The 12040-nt window shown below is 39.2% G+C and overlaps 1 protein-coding gene across 1 annotated transcript in view; it reads right to left on the bottom strand.

Annotated features, from left to right (window-relative positions):
* The window catches only part of LOC136838659 (uncharacterized), a 178124-nt gene extending 167171 nt beyond the window's left edge, over positions 1-10953 (bottom strand). The window contains exon 1 of the mRNA XM_067104121.1: positions 10285-10953. The gene's annotated coding sequence lies outside the window, so the exon portion shown is untranslated. The remainder of the gene's footprint in view (positions 1-10284) is intronic.
* Between the last annotated feature and the right edge of the window lie 1087 nt (positions 10954-12040).

Raw genomic sequence — 12040 nt, 5'->3', positions numbered from 1 at the left:
TAGAAGTTCTTTAGTTTATTAATACATATAAAAGCAGCTGTTATCATTTATTTACATGCTGTCAGATTTTGTTCGTTGAGAAAATTTAGCCGTAGAAAATCTATCATAATGAACAGAGCTCTGGAGCGGTTCGAGAAAGCAGTCAATTCTCCAGGAACAAAATTTCAAGCAAAGATTTTTCTTTGATATGTATTAAACCACTACCGGATGAAGAAGTAAAATAAAAAGGCTATAGAAAATAAACATAAAATGTTAAGCTCGAAGTAAAAAAAAAAAAAACTTAATGAAACATTGAAAGACATTATAGAGTCTACGAACCTCTTAATGCAGGCTAAAAACACTTGCCTACAATATCGGTTATAACAACACGAAAAAAAATAAACAAAAAAATGACACGATCAGGATGAATTACTGGCTGCAAAAGGCGTTTAACTGATAATTAAATAAAATCTCACTACAGCAAAGATCAATCATGGCAGAAAAGTCTTACTGGAAATCCAGTACCGTATCAAGGTCTTGAGCAGTATTATCAGGTCAAAGGTTAACACGGTGGGTGAAAAAATGTTCAAAGGGCCTACTAAGGTTACTGCCAGATCTGAATGATCTTGGATTCCTTAGCTGGCCTATATGATGCGTTATCTACGCAAAGTCACAAAAGTTGTACGTGGCCCGTCACTTGAATGCTCCGTTCGCTCATGGAAGTGTTGGCGCTGCCATCCATGGAAATCGCAACGTACCTAGTGTTATCACATGCCGATATTCTATATCATTTAGTTATGGATCACTGACTGCTGGCTTTTGACGTTTTCCATCGTAATGATTTATTTACTTCTGAATACACGAATATTCAATTTAGGCCTAAGGCCAGCACTGGGACCTAAGAGGTCATTCAGCGCTGAAGGGAAAATTGAGAGGAAACGGTTACAAAGGTGTAAAAGGAGGAAAGCCTCGCAGTTGCACTATGAAACAATTGGTAGGAGAGGGTGGAGGACAGTAAGATGGAAGAAAGAATACGAAAGGAGGTACATTAAAAGGAATGAAAGGGGTTGCAGCTAGGGGCCGAAGGGACACTGCAAATAGCTTTTAGTAATACAGTGCACCGCGCATAGCTAATTGCTAGCATGGTTGGACTTTTATTTCAATTTTGGTGAGGAACAAAATATGGAAGCGCTTTTACCCCCATACGACTGAGGAAAATATAGGTTAAATTTGCCCATCAATTTCCTCTAAAAAGAAAAAAATGCTTAGCCATGAGCAAAGACGAGCAGTGTGATCGAAATACTTTGAATAACGTTAGAAAAGCTTGAATTTCAGTTCAAGTGATCGAGCATGAAATACTTTCCATAACACTAATATAGAGGGCGGAACTAAAGTGAACAACAAGCCTGGTTACATTCCTTACTGCTTGTAGGTTTAATTGCATTAAACGACGTTTCACGATAAAGCCTGATATATAAATACAATTATACTTATTTTATATTTTTTTAGTGGTGAGAAATAGCTTTATCATTTTAATTACACGCTCTCAGGCAATTATTCTGACACCTCAGCAATCAGCTGAGGTTGTCCCTCTCCCTGATACTTCGTCATCCTGAACCTATTCTTACAAAATTTACATTTCGCTTCCTTCAGGGATGTTAAGAAAACTCTGGATAATCTTGAGTTAGGTGAAGATCCTGATGGTTTCTTCCCCTTTTTTTATTTCTAGTGTGTTGTCTCCTAAGATTAGTAGATTCTAAGGATTTTTACGTCGACGTACTATCTTTGCAGATGAGCGCAAGCTTAGTAATACAGTGCCTGTTCCAAAGAGAGGCATATCTGCAGACTGCAGTAACTACAGGCTAATCTCTCTTCTTCCTGAACTACAGGCTAATCTCTCTTCTTCCTGTGCTCTCCAGAGTTGCTGAAAAACTTGTAGGTATGTGGAACCTACAGGATTGTTAGCTGATAGTCAATATGCATACAGGAAAACAGTTAGGTACCTGCGATGCTCTTTTAGACTTGACATGCCATTTGCAAGGGAACCTTGATAAGGGTTTTGAGTGCAGAGTAATTCAAATAGATTTTAGGGCTGCTTTCGATTCAGTAACTCACAAGGCGCTTATTTATAAACTTCAAAATCTTGGAGTGGGTGTATATGCCTTAGGAAATCTTGGAGTGGATGTATATGCTTTAGGATTACTTCAAGATTTCCTTACAGGTAGGCAGCAGCGAGTTGCTGTGTACGGGATCTGTAGTGAACCAAGACCTACTGTATCTGGAGTTCCACAGGGCAGTGTTCTCGGTCCACTGTTATTTTTAGTGTACACTAATGATATGGTTGTTGGCTTGGAAAACAAGATTGATCAGTATGCCGATGATGCAACACTTGAGGGTGCAGTCAAGTCTCCACTTATGAGAAATGAAGTTGCTCTCAGCCTCAATCGGGAATGGTGTAGTCGGTGGGGTCTGAGGCTGAACTCCAGTAAAACGAAATCACTATTGATTAGCAGATCTCGTACAGATTTCCCACCCCATCCTCCCCTTCAGGTGGATAGAACTTGGCTGAATGAGTGTGAAGCTTTAACTATTTTAGGTGTAACTTCTGAATCACATGTCACTTTTGAGAAACCTCTAATGAAAGTTTCAGTAAATGCCGCACGAAAGTTAGGTATTGTTCGCAAGGCCTCGTATATTTATAAGTGTTAAGATCAATGCAACCTGTTGTAGGTCATTTGTACTTCCTTTGCTGGAATACTGTTCTCCGGTGTGGATGTCTGCTTCTCCCAGAGTTTTGTCTCTTTTAGACAGAGTGGTCCGTGGTGGTAGGTTTCTGTTTCCTAATAGTAGCATTTATGAGTGACTTGGACCATCGACAAATGGTCCCTTGTTTGTCACTTTTTCAAAAGTTGTATTTCTACAGAGATCATTCACAATTGATCCCTGATCCCCTTTATCTGCCAAGAGCAACCAGATTCTCAGAACAGCAGCACCAATATGCAGCAAATGTGCCTTCCTGTCGAACTTCTCAGTTCCAGATGTCCTTTATTCCTCACACCGTTGGACTGTGGAACAGTCTCCCGGATCTCGTGCAACTGGAACTTCAGACGTTCAAACGAAAATGCAATGCATTGCTACCCTAATACTATTCTTCTTGCATTTTGATATATTTTTAGCTATTTACCGATTTATTAATTCATTTTTTCTTGTTTAGTAAGTGGTATCTCTTACTGCCTTTACTTCCTCTTATTTCTTCCTAATGAACACCATATTATATGGAAGCTTGAATTTGAAATCACTGACCCCTGTGGGCTTGTTCCATATGAATACGCTTCATCTACTGAATAATAATAATAATAATTACCCGAAGTATGGCAACGACAACTGACCACTTGAGTGCTCAAGTTTTTTAACATTAACACCGTGTATTCAGAATTAACCTACTCTGTGTATATAAATTTTGTTTCTAAGCATCTTATTAAAGTTAAAAAAGATTTTTAGCTACATGATATCTAGTACACAGATCAAGCTCTGATGCGGAACGAAACCCTCTGAAGCATCCCGAAATGCTTCGTGAGAGAAATCGAAATACTGTGTGTAACAGGAAAGAGATTTATCTAAATTTTGACAAATTAAACATTTAACAATTAAGATTCCTACATTCGCATTTTTACAGACCATACAGAATTTTCTACGAAAAAAATTGAGAATAACCAAGGAAATGTCTCTTTTGCCACTTAGTGAATTTTGAACGGTATGTCCAGGATTCCTCAGTCAACACATAACTGTGGCTACTCGTACCTGGTAGTATTTTTTCTATGACGACATCGTGCATGGTGAATATTACATGATAACTACCGCATTCACAATTCCTCGTTATAGCCTAATATAGGAAAATAATCTTTTCGACAATTTTCAATCAGCCTTATTATAAAAACGCACCAGCAAAAACAGTTTCGCGTAAGAGTGTGCGGCATAAAAGAGCAATTTCAAGTTGATTCCTATAACCTTCTACTACGTGCAAGATTAAAATGGATACCTGTATCTCCAATCAACTAACCTCTCGACATCCACTAATGTTATCAACGATAATGTCTTCGCTGAAGTACAAAAGTACTACCCTCCATTTCTTGTCTGTCCTTGGAGGAAAATGAAAAGTCATAACCATCTCAATCAAGACCTCTGCATTCATTCGTTGTAATGTTCCATTACTTTCAAATGACTATTACCGTCGGGGAAGAGGGGAGGGGAGAATGGGGATGTACTCTATAAGGGAGGGAAGGAGGGGGGGGGGAGAACGGGCTGCAGCAGCAGCAGCAGCAGTTAAATCATTTCCCGTCACCTGAACTTCCTGTCTTCGGAGACCTCTGTTACTTTCACTGCCTCTTTCAGAAGTGAAACATGGACTCGATCTGCAATTACGTCACCCGTCCACTTTTTATTTCACTATCATTTTTTCCTTTGTCAGCCCTGGTCGCATAATGCATCTGTTGCACAAGTTCCCTTTGCTTAATAGTGGATGCTAAAATCATATGCACTATATAACTACGTAACCCAAAAGCACAACAAAAGCGGTTTCGGTTCGAAAGCGTGGGAGAGCGCGCACCAGGGAATGAATCCATTATTAATATCTAAACCTAAACCTGTATTGTACTTATCTTCCATCTAGTTCTGATACTCTCTGGGAAGCGTTAACGACAATTCAGCCAATTTAAATTACAATAACGTTATGTTTCGCATGACTAGTCATTATACAGCTACTCGAATAAAATATATATATATATATATATATATATATATATATAATATATATATATATATAATATATATATATATATAATATATATATATATAATATATATATATATATATATATATATATATATATATATATATATATATATATATAATAGGCCTACTGCTGTGGTATGTGACGCAGACGGTTGGAAGAACTGTCGTGGGAGAACTGCTGGGAACATAGCCTGACAAAGGTGAAAAAAAGAAAAATTGGAATCTTCTAGCTGTTACCAGGACATGGCGAAATCACAAAGGCCAACCAGGGAAACGAGACAAATTTTCGTCCTTGCGTCCGCAAGTCGTACGTTTTAGTGACCACAACAAAGTAAGTTTCAACTGTCCATACCCAATGTCAAGCGTCCTTGACAGAATCAAACACAAAAACACCTTTGCACACTAAATTAAGAGGAAGCAACAATCACGCAATTATACATCTACATTATGAGCAAGACAGAGATGAAGGGAGTATTGTGCCAGAGTGTACGAAAAATAAGGGGGTGGGGGGGGGGGGCAGTTCGACAAGTTGCTCATGAAATTTCCGTGTATGTGGACGTTTACCATATAAGGATTTAATCAACGAAAATCTGTGGAAGTGTGACTGTGGCAGTGGCTATTTTGTTTCCGCCCTGGAGCCATCCCTCGTTAGGGGTAGGGTGGGGGGAATTGGGATGACAACCTCATCCGTATAGACTAAAAAAACCATAAGTATATATGAATATGTATATATTATTATTGCCACACCTTACTAGAAACGGAACCATGAACAAATTCTTGTGCGGCCAGTCCCTTCACGCCTCCCTGTTCAGCCAGCGGAGATTATTTACAAGACAGATAACCTTCGTTAACCATCGATGCAGTTCACGATAATGCTAGACATTTTTCGGCTAAGATAACTAAACGCCCTTCGGAACCTGTAGGCCTAAACTGAAAGATAAAATAGGGAGACTCTTCCTTGATCTTTGACAACAGGTTATAATGTGAGTAGCTCTTGGTGTATGAGCATCTGCATCACTAAAATAACCAAGGAAATTTATTGAAGCTAAAAAGACTTCTTAGGAATGTTCTACCCCTGAAAACTAGATGAAACTAATAGACTCCTCTCCCCCTTTAATTTTCTAAACTCGAGTCCTCTCCCATTAAAACTATTGAAACTAAGGCTCATTTTCTTAAGATAACTAGCTGAACTAAGGACTCACCTTCCCCCCCGATAACTGGTTGAAACTTTGCTGCTTACACCATGAAAACTGGCTGAAGCTATTCCTCTTAACTTGAAAATTCGCTGGAAATCGATTCCTAACACCATGAAAAATGGATGAAGCTTAATACCTGCCACTATGAAAACTAGCTGAACCAATCCACGTAAGTCCAGGTAAGCAAATGTACAATACACTTCCGCAAGTAAGGAGTATAGCGCTTGCTGCGTCCACTACACACACCAACAAAGCTTTTATAAAACTTAAGTTTACAAACTTCTCGAGAAAAACTGGAGGACTTGTGAATTAGGCTATGTATATTAATAGGTCATTTACATTTTTGACTGCCATTATAACTGTGTAACACACATACAGCGTCTAAAGTTTCTAGACCTGTGACACCTTACCATGATCTGAATGTATTGGCTTAATACAACATGAGTTACTGTCCTTGCAAATGAGCTAATTACACGCGCAATATATATATACATAAATATATGTATATATATAATGTATATATATGCGTGTTTGATGAACTGCGTATCCATAAAATATATTTTATTGTGGAACTCTGGCAACTAGAGTCAAAGGTTATAAAACACCACGTTTAGACTTGCCATACCGCTCACGGTGCAGCTCTCTCGCAAATGGGACCTATGGTAGTATGAAAATGACGGTAGGCTAATATACCTTATCTGAGCTTCAGGACAGTAGCTCATCTTATATTAGTCATTTCTGACGGTATACGTCACTCTAAAGTAAAGATTGCCACAGTACATTAGGGGTCGCAGTACCTGATCGATTTGATTTCTATAGTAACGACAGCAATGTATTTCACATAGCCTCTATACGTGAATGAGGTAATCATATCAAAGCGTTCGTTGGAAAGCACTTTTGTTCGTAAATAATACACACACACGTTTGACATTCAGACGATTACTGCTAATTCAAAATATGCATTTTGCAAAAATGTCGATTTCTCTCTTATGCAATTTTAATAATAGGCTTATTTCAGTGACTGTTTCTGACTAAAGCAAATAGGCTGCTGAAACTGCGCGCACGAGAACGTGTACGTGCACACACACACTTAACCACACACCAGTTGACAACGTTCTAATGATAAACTCGACAAACTCTGCAAACATAAATTCACTTGCCACGGGGGGAGCCTGCCGCCCCTTAATAAACGAAATATGAACCACGGGTGGTACGAAGGCCTACAAGAACGAGTTCTAATCTGACACATGTGACACACTAAGGTCGAGTTTCATGCAAAAAGTAAAATGGAAAAACTGAAATTGCGCGTTTGGTGAGAGAGAGAGAGAGAGAGAGAGAGAGAGAGAGAGAGAGAGAGAGAGAGAGAGAGAGAGAGAGAGAGAGAGAGAATGTACCATTGCAAGGACAAATTTTTCAGGTTAATTACAAAACATTCATTAACTGTCCTATACCACAACAATATTTTGCTAGTTCATTATCTTTCAAAAGGTAATCAAATTTACTCATAAGGAGCAAGCATTTAAATCCATTAACTTGCTGATTTTAGCTAACATCGTTCTAACATTACTAATGGTAAAAAAAAAATCAAAGTACTACCAATAAGTCTAACTTTGCATTTATTTATTATTTATTTTTATTCTTTGGTAACAGGCGTCTCTTCAGCCACCCGCTGCATTGCTCCCTATCTTTTAATTAAATCGCTCTGGTCTCTTCCCAGTTAGCTTTCCAACTCCTTTAGTTTTGTCTGGCTCTAATTCTTGGATTGCATCTGAACTAAATACCAACGACTACTATTTATATTAGAGCAACAAACACAAAAAATCCCGCAACATACATGTATATCTATACTTATTTTTGTGTGTGTAACAAAGTAGTCACCTCCAATCCGCTTGTGTTTACCAATGACCCCCTCATAAGCACGAAAAGTGACTACCTTAATCATCAACGAAAAATATATATAAATTCACATATCCTTAATTACTCGTTTGTTCAGTGAAGAACCGTCTAAGACCAGAGGCCCTAACAACCAGTTTTTCTCGTGTTCCTGAGGAGTCTGCTTTACTTAGGAAGATAATCCTAACAATTATTTTTCAAGATCATTGCCTTTCACAATGTAATCACATTCATAAGTGACAACTCAATAAATCTATTAATGACTATACACACACACACACACACGCTTGTCTGTTCGTGCAAACATTTTAGCCCGTGTGAAAATGCGATAACGCCACATACCCACTAAATTGATTCTGGTTCATTCATGGCTGCAAAATCTGGAAATCTCCATTCTCATTAAAGTAACCCAAGGTAAATGTTAAGGCCGCATATAAAAAAACAAAAAACAACTAGCCTATATACCACCTACAAGCTCTTAAGTTAACAAAAATTACACGTAAAATTAATATAATACCTGACAAACATTACAAAGTTCATCCACTTTTTCGGAGGGGGGGGGGGCACTTTTTTAAGCATTGTGTAGGCATAATATATATATATATATATATATATATATATATATATATATATATATATATATATATATACATACACAGGCTATATATATTTTTTTATGATGATCATTTAACACCAACGCCTGTTCATCTCTTACCTTTAACTTACGGAAATTTTTGCTATCTTAACACGCCAGTTATTTGAAAACCCAAAAACAATTACTTTTTAAATAATGGATTCTCTCTTACTCGTGTCTTTATAAAATTCTAAATACCGACTGCTCTTGGAAAGGTTACTGGAGTCAAGTTCTTGTAAAAACTCTTTGATTTAGTAACAAATCACGCGTTTCTCTCTGCCACAAACAAATTATACCAATGGTTATTAAAATACCTCGAAAATTTCTTTAAAATACATTATCTTGACCATGGTGTAAAATTTTTGAAACATACAAGTCAGCGTAGTTTAATAAGTGAATACACATAAGTTAAGCCTTGCCAACTTTTTACGATTAACTGTGTTTCGCCAGTTTTCAGTACCGTTGGAAAAAAAAATCTTAAATTTTTCACTTCTATTAATGGCCTATTCTGAACTCTCTTCCTTTCAGAATATTTTGGTACCTGCTGACATACGTCAATCTCAGCCTATGGCAATGAAAACTAGTCAAGGTGAAACAATTTCTCACGGAGAGAGCCTTGAGCCGGTTCATTTTTCATAAGTTCACCTTCACTACTTCCCAGTGCAACACCACACATGATTAAGACATCGTTGCATCTAGTCTTGCGTAGCAATTTCCACGACATACAATTTAGGCCTAACTCGACTAACTTAAACTCTGACACTTAATTCTTATTACGACAATACTAAACACAACATTCTTCTTCTCATCATGTGGTTCACATAGTTCCACTCATGCGAACGTCTTAGGCCTAGCAGCCTACAGCAAGCCTAGGAAAAAGTATGGCATAAACACAAAAACCTGATTCCAAATAGGACTAATGAAATCCTACCTTATGTGACTAGGAACGTCAACCAACAGCCAACTGTTTAATTTATGAACACTTGGTGATGAGAGAGAGAGAGAGAGAGAGAGAGAGAGAGAGAGAGAGAGAGAGAGAGAGAGAGAGAGAGAGAGATGCTAGTTGTCATCATGACATGTGCTCCCCACAGCAAGAAAAAATACTTTTGGCTATACATAACAGGCATAGGCAGAGTCGACACGAAAGAAGGCTTGGTAAAAAATGTGTAAAATGAATATATAAAAAAAACTAGTGCATGAGGACTAAGCCATCCGGTGAAATCTGGTATTAAGTATGCCGCCCTTAGTGCCTGGGGTTAGCGGAGGAGTCCCTCACTTATCCTTTTGCCCCCTGCTGGAGAGAGAGAGAGAGAGAGAGAGAGAGAGAGAGAGAGAGAGAGAGAGAGAGAGAGAGAGAGTGAGAGAGATTCATTTCAAAACTGAGCCTACAATACTGTGCTGTGCACAGTTTTGTCAAGATACAACAATTTGCAGAATTAGGCCACGATATTTGTCAAAAGTTGACGATGGTGCAGTAAAAGCCATTGCGATTGCCATCAGTCGCGTGCAATTCTCTCGAATGTGAGAAAACAATAATACAAGAAAAAAAATCGTGAATACCTACATGATTTGCCATTAGGCGAACAACACTGAGCACTGGCTAAGAAAGTGCATTTTGCTGTAAAATGGCGAATAATTGCCACACTAAATTTCATTAAACTAAGCAGCCTAAACGATCCTAAATGTATTTGCAACTGACAGCAATCGTAAACAAACTCCCATTGGCTAACAGACAAGAGACGATCACACGCAATCAGAAAAATCGTGAACATCAAACTGTAATTTCCTTACCTTCTTTCAGACTAATGGCGAGGACGTATTGTAAAAAATGACATAAGTCTGCAAATCCGTATTGCAGTGGCTGCTGTCAAAACTCCCCTCGCGCTGGCTTGGCCGTTCTGTACAAATCCTCTTTATTAACGCCGTTTGCCATACACGAGCAGGAAACAACCGAAAATAGACAAGGTATATCCCACTGTCATACGAATCCCTTCGGGCTAGTCTGTGTGCTATCCATTTTCAATGCAGTATGCATACATATTCAAGTACCAGGTCCCCACTGAATTACATACACAGACACACACACACACACCACCGGGCTTCGAAGACAGAATATACCCGACGATGAAGGCCTCTCTCTCTCTTCTGTATCTCTCTTTCGTTATTTATTGATCCTAAACACTGGTTAGGCCTTTTACAACGAGATCACGGCAACAGACTGCATGTCACACCCAAGAGCGTAAAGATCGTCTTGGTTACGGCGAAAGGGATCCAAATGAAAAATGGGTCTGGCCGAGATACAATGCAATCAAAAGCAACGACAGAGAGAGAACAGACGCCGGTACGCACTACCGTCACCAACCAAAGACGACCTCACACTGACCAAGTACGAGGGACTGCAAGCGGATGAGGAGTGAGAAGGAGGAGGAGTTTCTCCCTCTCTCTCTCTCTCTTTCTTTCTCTCTCTCTCTGCGAGGGATACGGGAGTAGGGAAGGGGGCGGGAGACGGAGGAGAACTCTGGCGGAGGGGACTCGTTTGCCTGCCTTTACCGAACGATTCGCTTGGAAGTTCTCCTACTCCTCCACAGCTCACCGGCCACTTCCCAAAGTGTGTGCATTATCTTCCTTCGGAATTGAAAGGCTTAGGCGTAAGATCAAGGCTACTGCCGTGTTAGGAGGTGTTTCTCACTCAACACAAAAAGACGAACAGACACGAACGTTAAAATTGAATATTACCTCTGCAGAAGGCACTTGTAAAAAATACAGTTGCTGGTAATTCCCACATAACATTTTAGTAGTCAGCGCGTTGATAACTGATATGGGAAAGGGAGTAAGGCAATGACAGTAGGCACAGAGAAGCATATGATGATCGCAGTAGCCACAGAGCCATGACTAAGGGCAGGCGCCACCAACCTTGGCAGTGGCGGTATGGAGATCGATACTCGTGGCACAACACCCCCAGGAGGAGGAGAAGAAAGGACTCCAGTATTTGGTTTACGAAGGAATTGTGCCTTGTGTGAACATTCTCTACCCAACCACAAAATTCAGTTTAGAAATTATATGAACGGGGATTAAGGCCATGTTGCTTCGAAAATAACGAAGTATGTTACATCCCAAGCTGCCGAGTGAGGCCGGACGCGTTGCGATAAAAGTAGAGACGATTTTTGCACCATTTTTTTGTCTGTTTGTTGTTACTGGGTGGCTGTTCCAAGTTCTCTCGTGAATGGGATGGTTGCTCATGAAATGCCAAGTAAAGCAGGGGTTATGGGAAGGGCCAGTGAGGAAAAGCAACTTGAATACAAAATAATCTATTTAGATTAGCTACACCTGCAGCAGCGGACTGTCTTCGTTCCAACAGAAGAGCTACCCGATATAGGCTGCCAATTCAATTGCAACAGACGCGACTTGTCCATATTTATTTGTTTGTATACAACTATATAGGAAACCTGTCATCTCTTTATCTGCCTCATAAAGACAGAGGTAAGAGTGCTAGTTCAGGACAGTTTCACTTGCATATGTAAGTTTATTTAATGTTAAGGGGTATTAG

Source organism: Macrobrachium rosenbergii, chromosome 1 (assembly GCF_040412425.1).
Source record: "Macrobrachium rosenbergii isolate ZJJX-2024 chromosome 1, ASM4041242v1, whole genome shotgun sequence".
Lineage (NCBI taxonomy): Eukaryota > Metazoa > Arthropoda > Malacostraca > Decapoda > Palaemonidae > Macrobrachium > Macrobrachium rosenbergii.
Note: the sequence above shows the minus strand (reverse complement) of the source record. Positions and strands in the feature narration are given on the sequence as shown.